This window comes from Ochotona curzoniae, unplaced genomic scaffold (assembly GCF_017591425.1).
Source record: "Ochotona curzoniae isolate NIBS_2020 unplaced genomic scaffold, NIBS_Ocur_1.0 contig_520, whole genome shotgun sequence".
Lineage (NCBI taxonomy): Eukaryota > Metazoa > Chordata > Mammalia > Lagomorpha > Ochotonidae > Ochotona > Ochotona curzoniae.
The window spans coordinates 1,180,938-1,196,021 of NW_024466457.1; positions in this window are offsets into that span (position 1 = coordinate 1,180,938).

A 15,084-nucleotide genomic window follows, 5' to 3' on the forward strand; every position below is an offset into this window, starting at 1 on the left:
ACAAAAAAAGGGGAGGAGCTGCCTGACACCACTGAGGGAGCCATTTTCCCTGGGAACCCCAAGATTTCAAAGAGACCCCTTCAAAACTGCTGCTGGAAGACCATGTGGAGGAAGAGTGGGGGAGCAGACTGTTTTATTGATTTTCAAGGATTTATTTATTTATCGATAGGCAGAGAGACAGGGAGATAAAGCTCTTCCATCCCCGACATGGCCAGGGCTGGGCCTAATTGAAGCTAGGAGCTTGGGATTCCCTTTGGGTCTCCCAAATGGTTGGCAGCACTTGGGCCATCCTCTGCTGCTTTTTCAGGCACATTATCAGGGACCTGGAGGGAAAGTGGAACAGCCAGGAGTCAAAACTGGCTCTCCAGGGTGGGAAATGGGTATCCCAATGGTGCCTTAACCCATTGCAGTACAACAGCCCCTTAATCCGTTTTATATCACGGCACCAACAGGAGATCTCATGTGGAGGAAAGGGCTCTACCCAGAAGGTGGAGCAGTATTCCTATGAACAGGTGTGTTGGGGGCCTGAGGCTGAGTCCTTAAGTCTTGCTTACTGCACTTTACACCAAGCCACACAGCCTGGCCCAGGCCTGGCTGCACCCCAAAACTCCTGCAAGTCTCTGTGGAACTGAGGTCCAAGTCCTGTGAACCATGGCTGTGAAGGGGGATGAGCCCCATCCCTCCTGCTCGCAAGTGGCCAAGGGCTTGCTGCCTCCTGTTGGCCTCCCATTGCCTGTGGCTCTGAGCCAGCATGGGCTTTGCTGCCTGCCATCTGGCCAGGCCCCTGTAGTTTGGCTGGACTGGAGCCAGCTCCTCCCAGGCAAGGCTATGCCAGATAAGCTCTGACTAGGGCTCTGTCCCCACCGTCACCAGTAGCAGCACATTCCAGAAGAGAGAGGCCAGCATGGGAGGATTGGCCTGGGGCTGGCTCCATAGCTGTGGGTAGGGGGTGACCTGGATGTCAGTGGGTAACGGCAAAGGTCAGGTGGCTGTGTGAGGGATTTCTGGTTCGTCTCTCCTTTGCTACCCTCTGCCCTTCCCCATCTGCTCTGTGCCCTGGCCTTCCTCCCTGCACCCTTCCAGATGGGTACAGCCAATAGGAGGTGGAGGCAGAGTGAGGGGGGATTTATCCCTCCATCTCTCTACTTGATGGCCACAGGGACCGGGGGTGTTGACAGAGGGTCTCTGCTACCCTACTGGCAGACTCTCTCCGTGACTCTCCTTCACAGTTCTAGAACTTTCCTCCTTGCCCCCTGGGTCCTGAGGATGGCAATGGCTCAGTTCTCCTTGACCTGCAGCCTTTTCAGGGTCCCCATGGCTTCCCCATCCCAGGCACCTATTTTCAGCCAGCCCCTTTAAAAAGGTCCTTTCTGTCCATCTGGGTACCTTGGCCTCTTTTCCTGCTGAGACCTGGGTTGGGCTTGAGTGCAAAACGAGGTTTCCCTTTCCTGAGACTTCCCTTCCATGAGATCCCATGGAGCAGGAGGGCTGGCAAGGCCTAACCAGGCATCTGAGTAAACACACAAGGCCAAGAGATGCTGTGCAGAGACCCCAGAGGATACTCCAGGGAAGGAGAGGCTGGCGGGAGCATCACAGCAGAGAGGAGGGAGGTTGCTACAGGGCAAGGGGGGCGGTCCAGGACAACCAGCAGCAAAGGCAAGGCTCTGTCTGTGTGCGCTGTAAGATCAGGATAGAAGGGTGATGCGCTTTCCCAAGTCCAACACCACTCTGGCTCCTGGATTTCCAAGGATGACCCCGCTGGCCGGGTTTGATCTCTACCCAACCTGCCTCCTCAGCTTTGTCCTGCTGCAGACACCCTGAGCCAAAGTGAAGCCTGAACTTTGAATACACACACACACACACACACACGACCATTCATACATAAAATCCACATATATACACAAAAACATGCAATTACATGTAAACACATACACACATGAACACACACAAGCACATGCAAACACCCACCCTGGGAGCTTCGCTCCTGCTCTGCTCTCTGCCCCTTGAGAACAACTCTGATTTCTCCCTGACATCACAACACTGCAGCCCATCCCTACTGGACATTAGGAGAGGGTGTCCCAACATCTGCCTGCCAGCCCTGACCCAGCTATGCCCTTGCTGTGTGGCCTTGGGCAAGTCTCCTCTCTGGATCTCGGTTTCCTCATACGTGAGCTGATGGTGGTGCTGGGGGGCGGTCTGTTAGGGCACTATTCCTGTCCCTTTCAGACTTGGACACATCTGTGGATCTGTCTTTGTCTTACTGGTAAACGATGCGAGGGGAGACGGCACGTGTCACCCTATCGTCTGGTGTGCCACACAGCCCCTAGCAGGGGCCCTGCTGCCAGCCTGGACAGGTGGAGGCTATGGCTCCAGAGTGAGGGAGCCAGTTCATTCCAGAACCCCAGACCAATGCGAGAGACCTCCTGGGCACTCACCTTTGCTGCTGCTCACTTCCTGGCTAATCCCATATGCTCTTCTGTGCAACCCAGCCTCCAGGCAGGCTATCCCAGAAAAGCATATCCACAACCTGCAGCAATTCCCTTATTTGAAGGGAAAGGAGGAACCCCTGACTACAGTAACATCTGGCTGAGAGTCTCGGGAGGCTTGGGAGAAAGACTATGCTCCTTGGATTCCCTTTGTCCTCTTTGGATATATTTAATATTTTAGCTAGTTCATTTTCATTTTTGTTTGAAAGGCAGAGTGACAGAAAGAAAGAGGCAGCAGGAAATCTTCTATCTGTTGATCCACTTTCCAAATGCCTGTAACGGGGCTAGCTCATGCTGGAACTAGGAGGCCAGAAAGTCTGGGTCTCCCACATGGATGGCAGGAATTCAGGAACTTGGGCCATCACCTGTTGCTTCCCAGGGGGTGCACATGAACAAGAAGTTGGGCTGACAGTGGAGTGACCCAGACTCAAACCGGACAGTTGGTCAAAAATAAAGGCAAGGTGCAGAGGACACTAACCTGTGTGTGGTTTGGGCAGGTAAGCAGAACTCTTGTGCCTGGACTCCACGGCAGGTGAGCAGCTGTTGTTATCCCCGCTTGCAGAAGTGGGAACAGAAGTTAGGAGAACACCAAAGGTTTGCTGCAGGTTTCTTAGTGGGGATGCTGTGGCATGGAGATACACACGGGGTCTCTGCTCCCGAAACAGGCTGCAGACGACACTTGGCTGGCCAGACAGACCTCCCTGACAGACAAGTGGAGTGGCATTTTGATGTATGACTCGGTCTCCGGAAGGTTTGTTTACTGTGAGTCAGATTCCCAGCGGAGGCAGCGGAAGTTATGGCCCTCCTCCCAAGGCCAGATTGCGACCCCAGCAGCCCTCACAACTGGCTTCTCCCAGCCCCTCAGCCTCCGCCCTGCACTGTGGGGGCTTCTCCTAGTCCAAGCCTGGCTTTCCAGCTGCACCCCAGCCCTAGACCCAGTACATAGCTAGGGACTTGACAGACATCTGCGAACCAAATGAGGAAACCATGGCCAGGCTCTGGCCAGTCTGCCCACTCATGCTCGTCTCTTCCTCCCTGTCCTGTCCTGATCACACCCCTCCCAACCTGCCCAGCTCCCCAGCTCTGATTCGCACAAGGCCCTGGGGCCCAAAGGGGCCTTCAGCAGGTGGGTGAGCCTCGGTCGCCCATGCTAAGATGCTGCCCCTAGGGGGCCTGAGCTGTGGCGCATGGAGTAGATATTGGTGGCAAAATTGGGCATGGGGGTGCCCCAAGTGGCCCCATGACCTGAGCAACGCCACCTCTGATATGAGCTTGGCAGAGCTGTGTCAAAATTACTCATTTCTGTGTCTCCCTATCTTGCCTCTCTCTGCAGGCGCATCAGTGCCCCGCCTCGCTGACCTCTGCTGCCCCTGCTCAGAGAAAGACGGCAGGAGAGGGGGAGGCTGAGCTTGCCCAGATTGTCAATGAGTCCAGCCCACCTTCCTCCCCTGCCTCCCCTGCCATGCTCTTCCCTGCCCAAGGCCCGTTGCTCCCACCCCTCCCCCCATTGGCAGCCTTGCTTCTGCTGCACAGTGAATGTCAGGTTTCTAAGCACAGGAAAGCCCTGGCCACTAACAAGCTAGAGCTGACCTTGTCTCCAGCACTGGATTTATTAAGGTCGGCTCTGGCCAGGCCCTCAACAATTCCAAAGTCCTTCCTCAACAGTACACAGTTCTGACATCCAGTACATGGAGCTGACATCAAGGTCAGTGAGGGTTGTTCCTGGGAGAAGCCCCTTCCCTGTGCTGAGCTTCACCCAGAGGGCCACAACATACGTGGCTCAGTGCATGGGAGAGGAGAGGTGGCTGCTATGAAGCCAGTGCCACGAGAGCCTGGCTGGAGCGTGGTCAGAAGCCAGCAGTCTCCCTCGGACTCACCCTGCCTCTCTCTGGACTTGATGCTTCCCTTTGGAAGTCAGGGGTGGAACTCAGGCGCATGTGACTTGAGAACGGAACGAAGTATCAGAGCCAGCTTTCAAAGCAAGCAGGAGCCGGTGGTTTGCGATCAGGAAGCCTCACGCCCACGTTGGAGTGCTTGGGTTTGTCTCCCGGCTCTGGCTCTTAACTCCAGCTTCCCTCCCACCTAGAGTCCTAGAGGCTGCAGTGAGGATTCAGCTTACTGGGCTCCTGCCACTCACGTGGGAGGCTTGGATCGAGTTCCTGGCTTGGCCCCCAGTCCAGCCCCAGCTAATTCAGGCATTTGGGAAGTGAACTAGCAGGTGGGAGCTCTTGCTTTGTCTCCTGCCTTTCAATTAGAGTAATTCATCACAGCTTACTGTGTTTTTTGGTTTTTTTTTTTTTTTTTTAGGTTTGCACAAGAAAGGAATTAAAGGCAAGTGTGTTTTTAAAAAACATACAAAGAAAATTTAAAGAAAAAAGCATCAGGTGGCTTTTCCCGAGACCAGCCCGTGACGGAGTAAGGCCTCAGAAGGCCTCAGTAACTTCAGGCTGTGTGCATGGGTGTCTGCCCGTGCGAGTAGCTGAGGTTGTCTGTGAGTTCTGTGTGAGTCTGTAGGAGTGTTTTACGCCTGTGTGTGTGTGTGTGTGTGTGTGTGTGTGTGTGTGTGTGTTCCAAAGCCTGTGTCTCTGGGCATGCTGCCCAGTGGTCTATAGCACAGGTGGCACATGCACAGCTTGACCCTAGAAACTTCGAGTTCTAGAAGAGAGAGTACTTGGCCCACAACAAGTAAGAACCACAACATAGAGAATCAGCCTTGCTCCTCCTCAGTTGGTGTCAGATGAGGAAATGGAAGGGGCCCAGAGGGGCATGGCTGGCCCAGGGTCAGAGGGCGAGAAGCCAGCTCTTAGGTCATGCTCACTAACAGTGCACTGGGTGGGGCAGAGCCTCGAGCAGGTGGGGAAGGCCAGCTGTTTCTGAGGCGTCCTCTGAGAAGGCGGTTGCCTACTCATAAAGCCTCTACACTTAAAATAAAACAGCTCCAGCTGACTCCCCTCCTCAACAGCTACTGCAGCACACAGGCTGGGTTAACCCTTGATGCTCTACCCCCAGCCCCCAGCACTAGGACACAGGGCAGGATGCCAGGGCTGACCCTGCCTGACCCCGATAGGCACCGGATGCCAAAGAGGGAAAGGCGAACCCACACGCCAACTATTTTTAGTTCCAGAGTTGGTTGCCAGGAATATTAAGCTACTTCCCTGCTGTAGATCAAGCAAGCGACAGCAACACTGTTACAGGGTCTAATTGTGGGGATTTATTGGGAAGCACAGCTTGTCAAGGATCTGCCCCCCTAGGGCCCTGTTCTTTGTCACTGTCAACTTGTTGCCTGACTCCCTGGTACCCAGACAAAGAGGATGGTGGAGCAGGACTGGGAAGTGCCCTGAGCCCAGACAACTTGTCCTTGACCTTGCTCTGGAATCCCTAGGTACAAGGAGTGGCAGAGAGGAGGGAAGCAGTTGGCAGCTGGACTTGGGTGCAGTGCAGGAAGCACAAGGCGTACCTGCCAGGACTCAGGCTTGAGTTCCTGGCGCCCTTCCTCTGGACAGGGGCAGCTTTCCACCTCAACTTTGGATGAGGGCAAAGGGAACCACAGGCAGGAAGTGAAGGAGATAGAGGCAGAGGGCCTGAGGTGAGCAGAGCAAGGGCCCCACCGTGTCATGAACCTTGCTGGCCTCTTACATAGCCCTCCGTGTAGATGTGTCCCTGTACCCACTGCCCAGATGAGGCACCTGAGGCTCTGGTGACAGAACTCACCTAATGCCACCTGGCAAAGAATGCCACCTGCCTGCCACCAGGCAGTTAGGCTGTAAGCTGAATGTGTTCCACACCGGAGCTCTGCTTCCTAGTCCTAGCCGATGGAACCAGGTGGAGTTGGGGAGGTACCCCCGCATTAGTTCCTGATTGTCTAGGTCTCTGCGGGAAAAAGACATTCCTTTAACCAGCTGGCTGCCACCCATCCAACATACAGATCCCACACCAGGTCCCGAGGTAGAGGGGTTCATCGGGCAGGCTCCTTTCATGCAGCCCCACCTCCGGCTCAGCCTCTATAATGACGGTGGGAGGTCAGTTGCCGTCCACAAGAACAGCAAAGGCAGGGTTGCCCATGTGTCCCAGGTAGGGGTACAGGCAAGGCAGCTTTGGGGAAAGCTGGGCTCAAGCCTCTTTTCCTGGTAGAGGAGCCAGAGAAGTGCTGCAGAACCACCTCAAGGAATCACTAGCTTGCTCTCAGCACGAGAGAAAGATGAAGAGTGCTGGCCACGGGGTCTTCTCGCCCAAGACAGGCTAAGCCTGCAGGGAACATGGTGACAGAAGACCATCAATTCATCCTTCTTAAAACATCTGTCCATATTTCCAAAGAATTTTATTATTTATTCACTTGAATGGCATTGCAGCAGAGAAAAAGGGAGAGGTAGGTAGATACATAATAGAGATGATAGTTAGCAGCATGAGGAAAGTTCAAGGTCACACAGGAATGAGCCGAGACCAAGGTCCCTGCTTCTTGGAGGAGGGACAGAGGGAGTGGGGAGCTGAGCTGCTGGAGAGGCTGCTGAGCCGTGTGAGGGGGCAGGTGCCGCCAGAGGGGACTGGCCTGGGCCTAGGGAGCAGATGGGGGAGGGGTCAGCTCATGGAAGACAACAGCCACAATTGCCAGCCCAGGTGGCTGGAAGGAGCTCCAAGACATCTTTGCGAAAGGCACCCGAGCTCCTCTGGTGTGTCCCCTGCAGGTTAGACTGCGTGTATTGATTTTCCCTTAATTGAATATTCCTTCTGATCTTTTGAAAAAGAAAAATGAGATGGATGTCTGTGGAGACAGGAAGTCAGCTCCGATGGTGTAGGATTGGGAGCGGCTCCCGGTGGAGGGAGGTGGGCTCTGTCCCCTGAGTGCAGAGCGGCACTGAGGGCAGGGAGCCAAGTGGGCACAGAAGGACACCGGGGTTTGTCCTTGTCTGCCACTTTCCTTCCCACAGTCCAGCCCCCAGGATCAGAGTGGGCATGGCTTCTGCCAGCCTTGCTACTGTGTGGACACCTCCTCTGCTGCAGGAAACCCAAGTTACCCACTTTCCCCTGCCTGGCCCTGCGACCTGCTCCCACCAATTGGGCCACTATGCCACCTGAACTGCTCTTCTGTGCCATGTGAGTAGCATGAGAAAGCTGTGGTGACGGAAGACTCTACAAGTGCCCTCAGCGGGCCAGTACATACATTGTGGCAGTGCCACACAATTGAGTGGTTTCTTGTGTGTCATCATCCCATCTCAGAGCATTGGTTCAGGTCCCAGGGCTGCTGCTTTCTTGCCAATCCAGCTCCCTGCTAATGTGCCTGGGAAAGCAGTACAAAGTGATCCAAGTCCCCAGGTCCCTGTACCCACATGGGAGATGGGGTAGAGTTCCAGGCTCCTGGCTTCCGCCTGACCAAACTCTAGCAGTTGTGGCCCTTGGGGAGTGAACCAGCACATGGATGAATCCTCTCTCTATTCTTTAACTCTGCCTTTCATAGAACTAAAAGAAAAATAAACAGGGATATTTCTGGACAAGATAGTATTTATCAGGGGGTGGATTGATATCTTTAAAATAATAACAAAATAAGTTTTTAAAATAAAAGTCTCCCTCAGTGGCAAGGGAGGAGGAGAGGGGTTGCTGACTGCTGCTCTGCTCTGAAAAGCCCCCTCCTTGCTTGTGTACGGCTCATTTCCTGTCCACTTCCTTTTCCCAACTGGGGTGGTAGCAGTGGCAGGTGCAGGAGGGCAGAGCCGGGGGAGGCTGCTGTGTTCTCTTTGGCCATTTTTTTTTTTTTTTTTTTGCAAATCCAGTGGGCAGTGCCGCCACCAAGCACAACCGGGAGAAACAGTTTATCCTTCCGGAACTGGTCATCAGTCAGTGGTGATGGTGCGCTTCCGTCCTCAGGTACTTTGTTTTTCCACCAGCACAGACTTGTTGGAATCAGCACCCCACGCTGCCTGTTGAAGTGCAGCCTTGTTTGGGGAGAGATTTAATGTCACACGCTACTGAGTGCCATCTGTCTGATCACCATCTTTTAATTCCTGCTCAATTCTGACTGCCGCTTGGGAAATCCTTTGTTTGTCAAAACCCGTGGCTTTGAACCCACCCAGGACCACCGGCATACAATCTTAGCCATTTTCTTCTTTTCATTAGAAGCCTTTCCAGAACCCCCATGCGGCCCCACCCCTGGGCTGTGCTGATTGAGTCACCCCTGCTAATTATCCAGACAGGAACCACCTCAGCCTGCACTCGCCAGCCCCTCCGCCACCCCACCCCACCCTGTGCCCTCGTCAAGGCTCAGGACAGCTGTCGCCTCCTGCACGGAGCATCGCAGATCCCGTTAATAGCAGGACCACTCTGTCCCTGAGTGCCTTCACAATGCCCAGTGAATGATCTTCACTAAAGCTTGTGGGAAGGGAAGGAAAAGTCTTAAGGGAAAGTGGCCAGAGAGTCAGACATGCCCACAGGGGAGACCGTCCCATCCTCAGCCCAGCACCTTTCTCTGCCCTCTTCTCTCCTGGGGTCAGTGTACATCTCTGTTGCCTCCAGAAATACCTGAATGCATCTGGACCAAAGTGCACCTGACTCTGAAACCAGATCTTTCATGGGAAACTACTAGAATGGACCCAAACCTGAACCAGACCTCCCTGGACCTCTGTGTGATCTATAGAAGCCATCTTCCTGAGGGTGAGGGAGCCCCAGCATCATTATCTCCAGCAAGTCCCTGATGATTTAGGAGCAATCAGCTGGCACTGGGAGCCAAGGGGATGCCCAGAAGAGACCGGAAGTGGACAGTCCCCTTCCAATGTCTGTTCTGGCACATGTTTGCGGTGTAAGCTTGGTTAAGTTCATTAACCCCTCTGAGCCTCCTGAGTGGGGATTGTGTAAAATGACACAGGCAGCAGCTCACCCAGTGCCTCCCCTTTCAGACCTCCATAAAGCTGGTGTTACAGCGACCACTACAGCAGTACTTTCTATCAGGACTCAAGTGCCTGGCGGAGCCCACTCTGAAGACTGGAGTTGCAAGGAACTCTAGTGCTGTTGTCATCAAGTCCCCTGGAGAGGACGTCTCAAGTTGAAAGCCAGCAGGATAAAAGGCAGCAATAGGGCTATTTGCTGGAGCTGAAAGCTCTAGGGAGACGGGGGAGATAAAAGGGAGGGAGCCGCCAAGCCCCAATCTCCCGGCAACTCCAGCAGCTTTCCGTAGCAGCCAAAGAGGCTTCCAGAAATGTCCGGAAAAGGGAAGTCATTCCACAGAACCCCTCAGGGCTGCAGCAGGTGCATCTGGCCCCCCTCTCTCTCTCGAGCCCCACTCCTGCCTGGGAAGGGAGGGTTCCCTGCATTAGTGGTGGTGGTGGAGTGGACGGAAGGAGATCCTACTGAACTACCGGAAGACACTCAATGTGGTCTCAGTGCTTGGCACCCACATTGCCTGGCCCAGGCTGTGCTGAGGCCTCCCTGCATAGTCCCCACTTCGCAGCAGCACCCGCTATCTGCCCTGACCTTTTGCTTGTCTAACTGCCCCCACTGGAGGGCAGTGACACAGCCACCCTTGTCTTGTCCTGTGCTCCTGTTGCACTGGCCTCTTTCCTGTTCCTCAAATCTGCTGAGCTGCTTCCTTCCCACCCCAGGATTTATGCACATGCTCCGTGTGCTTCCGTCTTTCCCTTTAGTCTCCAGGCCCTCAGAGAGGCTGGACTGGCCCTGTGGCAGCATTGCCCCACCCCCACCTCCACCCTTTATTGCATCTCCTCAACTTGGGTCTGTCTCCTGAGCAGAGCCCAGCGCAGGTGTGGAGTGCAAGCTCAAGGCCTGGGCTTAAAGGGCTGAATTTTCTGTTCACCTTGTGTTTTCACACCTGGCATGGTACCAGCAACGACAGGTGCTTCACAAATACTTTCTGGGCAACGAAATGCCATCTTCCCTACTCCTGAACCGGCTCGTCACTGAGAAACCTTTGAGTGACCCGAGAGTCACATATGCCTTTGTGAACAGCATTTAGTGAGCAGTGGCCACAGCCCAGGCTCTGAGCTGGGTTCCAGCGAGGTGGAAGGTGTTGGATCTGCTGCTGGTCTGAAGGGCAGCGGCGGGGTGGGGGTGGGGTCGGCAGAGCGGTTCTCAACAGCTCTGCTCCTCCCGGCCTCACCCCCCGACTTCTGGGGTATTTCCACACCATTATTCTTGTTATTAGTATTTGTGAGCTCCGTGGGTTTGCAGACCCAGCTTTGAAGGTAGGAGGGGGAATCAGCGGAAATTGTTCTGTCTGGCGGGATCAAAGCAGCGCAGCCAGTGCCCTGCTGGTCCCCCTCGCCTCAGCTCCCGCCCACCCGCAATCCAGACAGCTGCTGGCAAGCATCCTCATTACCAAGACTGATGTGCCCCAGACAGGGATCCTGGCAAGCTGGCAGTGGGTCTGCTTTCATTGTGGGGTGTGGAGCCCTCGGTGGCCACATCAACACAGTTTCCTGACAGCTTATCAGCCATGGCCTGGAACCAGGCTGTGGTGTTGGGGTTCCCAGGCATGGGAAACAAGGCCAGGGCTGGCTGGGCAGGCTGGGAACTTATTTGATGGACCAAGAAAGGGAGCCCTGGAATCACCCCAACAGAATGCTGCCTGTGGGAATAGAGGAAGGCACACAACCCCCCAAACAACCCTATGGTCAGATTCTCACCTTGACCCGGCGTTCCTGCTTCTGTGATGTAACCAAAGCCACATATGAAGAATCCTAGATGTTTTCTGCTTTTGTAATTTCTGCCTTGCTTGCGTGGCTGGGGGCTGTGTGAACTCCAGGCCGGAGTCTATGTGACACCCGGCAGGACACCAGGCAGGTCACATAGGCAGACCACTCCTCAGGAAGAAGGTACCTGGTATTTGATAAGATTCACTGCCCTATAGCCCATCAATTTGTACTTTTTGAAAGTTGCTTACTTCAAACCCACCAACAGAAGCCTGCTAAATCATGACTGTATAATTAATAGCCTGAAATGTATAAGAACCCTGTGCTGTTCAACCTGGGGGCTCTCTTTCCTCTTCTGCCCTCCCTCGGCTGCGGCTTCGCCTCCCCCTCCAGCCCTGCTGGGCTGGGAGACCCAGGTTAACCTGAATGAAGCACCTTTATGCCTTAGCAGACTTGGTGATTTTCTGGGAATTTCAAAATCCGGCACAACACATGTACCCCCCGAACTGCACCCTTGATATTTCAGACCCCCCATTACTGCCAAACTGGCTGTCAGCCTGAAGGGGCAGTGATGTGCACAACCCTGGAGTCTTCCTCTCGCCCCTCCTCCCACCACAATCACATTGCCCATCTAGCACCTGGGACGTGGGAGAAGATGGCAGCACGGAAAGCCAGCCTGGGACCCTCATTCACAGAGAAGCTGAAGCCAGAGACCTGCCCACATGTAAGGCTGTGGGGGATCTCAGGTCAAACCGATTTCCTGGTTTGTCCTGTTCCACACTGCCCAGGCTGCAGTAGGTAGGCTACCTCTAGTGGTTGAATGATCGAATGACTTATCAGGTAGCTGGATTCATACACAGAGAGAGAGATGAGCAGACAAATGGGTGGACAGGCAGGTGGTTGGATGAGTGGACAGGCAGACAGGCAGGTGACTGGGAGGGTGGACAGGTGGACTGGTAGGTGGCTGGGTGGCACGTGGATGGGTTAGTGGTGTGGCTGCCACATTCTTCCAGAAGGAACAAGTACTTCCTCCCAATTTCCTGCAATGAATTTAGCCCTGCAGACCACACCTCCGAAATTTATGAAGAAACTAAATGATCAATTAGGCACTACCTAGAAGACACTGTACAGCCACGGCCAAATTGGCTTGGGAGTAGCAATCTGCCAGACCAATTTCATTTCCTCTCCAGTGATGGAATGACGGGGCTCACGGACAAGGGCTGTCATCGATCTTGATTTCACGGCTGCTGTTGGCTCTGTCCTCTGCAACATTCTCATCAACTCACCCAGGAAACACTATGTATTTCAGCCCCCACAGAGCTGGGAGCTGAGAGCACAGTCAGCCCCAGGCTCCACACCCAGGGCCCGACCCCCTGCCAACCCTCCACCAACACGGGGCTCCCTGTGTGCTCCCTGCCTCCTTGTGGTCCCACACCAGGAGGCTGACAGGATCTGAGGGCACACACACACACACATGCATGGGGAGGGAGGTGGACACAGGGCCATGTGAATACAGAGGGATACTCGCACGTGTATGTGTCATACCAAGTGTGGGCCACACATAAGCCCAAGGTGACAGAGAAGCTAGCTTTGGGGAATAGCCACACTAAACAAATGACAAAAGGGGAGGGCCATGTGGTACAGTAAAGCTAAACAGCCACTTGCAACACCAACAGGTTCATGTCCTGGTTGCTCCATTTCCAACCTAGCTTCCTGTTAATGTGCCTGGGAAGGTAATGCAAGCGGGCCCATGGCACCCACGTGGGAGATCAGGATGCAGTTCCTGCCTTCTGCTTCTATGTGGCCCAGCCCTATTGTTGTGCACTTTTGGGCAGTAAACCAACAGATAGAGGATTTCTCTGTCACTCAGGTAAATAAGTGAATAAGTCTTTTTAGAAAACTGCACAGAAAACATGAAACTCCTTGCGTGGTAAACTTTTTGTTGTTGGCTCTTTATATTAATTCAGTAAATCTTCACATGTTCATTTCTGCCTATAATCAGACATTCAAGTCTCCTGTGTATATCAAGTTTTCAAAATCCAGTGCATGCATCACCTCAGTAATGAACTCAAATAAATGCAAATGAAATTCAGAATTTGCCTCCTTGTAGCACTAGATGCATTCTAAGTGCTCAGCCCCGCAGTGGCAGTGGGCAGCAGGCTTGGCGCTTCAGCAGATGCAGAATGGACAGACTGAAGGAGCAAGGGGGTGAAGGCAGATAGGCAGGACCACACAGAGGAGGGCTGGGCCCAGTGGGGGTAGCCAGAGTGACAGGAGTCAGAAGGTCCCCCACAGGCCACACCTCAAAAGTAGGCAAGCCCAGGGTCTGGGGTCACCTCTGCCTCCTGCCCAGGGACAGTGGGAGCCATGGTAAAGGAGGAGTCAGGGGAACTGTGTGGTGGTAGGGGGGGTGTGGGGTGGAGAGGGCAGAGGCAGAGGAGCCTCTGCCAGGGTTGCCCTGGCTCTTCTCCAAGCAGCAGCCACAGTCCCCAATGAAAGGACAGGCCAGGAATCCAGCTGGGTCCTAGGGGACGGGAGTGCTGGACTAAGAAGGAATATGGTCAAGGGGCTGGGAGCGCAGAAAAAGCAGATATGGGTCTCAGTGGTGGGGAGGCCTGGGTCCACAGAGACCCTAGACCCCTGCAAGTGCCCTACCCCCACTGCCTGTATACTCCGCCCTACTCCATTCTGGTTGTCTGCCAGGCCAGGGCGGGGAGCTGCACGGCCGGGGGCTCAGCTGGCCTGCGTCCCAGGCCACACAGGGTCGTACCTGCAGATGGTGAAGCCAAGGCTGGCCAGGGTGGGAGGGGGCTTGCTGCTGTCTGGATCCCTTTCACAGCTGTACAAAGAGCCCTTTCTTCCTCCCCAGGCCTTGCTACATAACAACCCAGGACTTCTCTGGCCCCGATTTCTCAGCCACTTAATGTGCCACCTGGTTACCATAGCAGTCATACCTGGAATAGCATCCCTGACCCTCGGCAACTCTGCCTGCTGCCTGGCCCCTTCTCAGACTCCAGGAGAAATAGACAGGTTTGGAAAGATAATGGCAACTAGGGGCTCCTGGAATCTCAGGTTGGTCTCGTGTGTACACGGATTTTTATAGCACTGCGAGTTTCTCCTTTCAGCTGTTGTTAGACTTGGGGAGAATGTGCAGCCACAGGGAGTACGCCTGCTCCTTTTGATCTGCACACCTGGCCACCACAGCCCAGGCTTGGCCAGCGTTTCCCAGCCGGACATCTGCAGGGGTATGGTAGAACCTGTGCCCTCCTGCTCCATACCCTGGCAGTCCTAGGGTCTCCAGGGCATTTGCCTGGCCCACTTGTAGCCTCTGGTGTCCCCCAAGCATGCCTTGCTGGCCTGGCCTTGAATTTTGGGGGACTTTGCTTCCAGAATCAGGGCTCCCCTAGCCAGCTGCTCCTGGGTGGCACTTTCTCTCATGGTGGGGTGCTGAAAAGAGCCCAGCTGGCCTGGAAATTAGGGTTGGCTCTATCATTCAGTTGCGGCATATAGGGAGCATATTTGAGAATCTTGCTCTTTCAGGTCCTCTCTATGAAACAGGTGTAAGCAGGCCTACCTGGTAGGGTTGATGTGGGTGTCATATGACTCCTGCATGCCAAGGGTCTGGCCCTCCCTCAGCATTCAGTGATGGCTCTGGTTACTCCTAGGTCCCCTGTACCACAGAGGGAGGCAGCAGGCACACTGCACGCCCCATAAGCCAGAGTGTGGTAATAGGCTGACCATGTCCGGGCATTAGGCTGGGAGTGCCAGTTAGCTCCTCCAACCTCAAAGAGCCTTAGGAGACCAGTTTTGTGGCATAGCAGTTTCAGCTGCTGCTTGTGATGCCAGGATCCCATATGATCACTGGTTTGAATCTTGCCTGCTCCACTTCCATTCTAGCTCCCTGCTAATGTGACTGGGGAAGCAACAGAGGATGGACCAAGTCCTTAGGTCTCTGGACTCACATG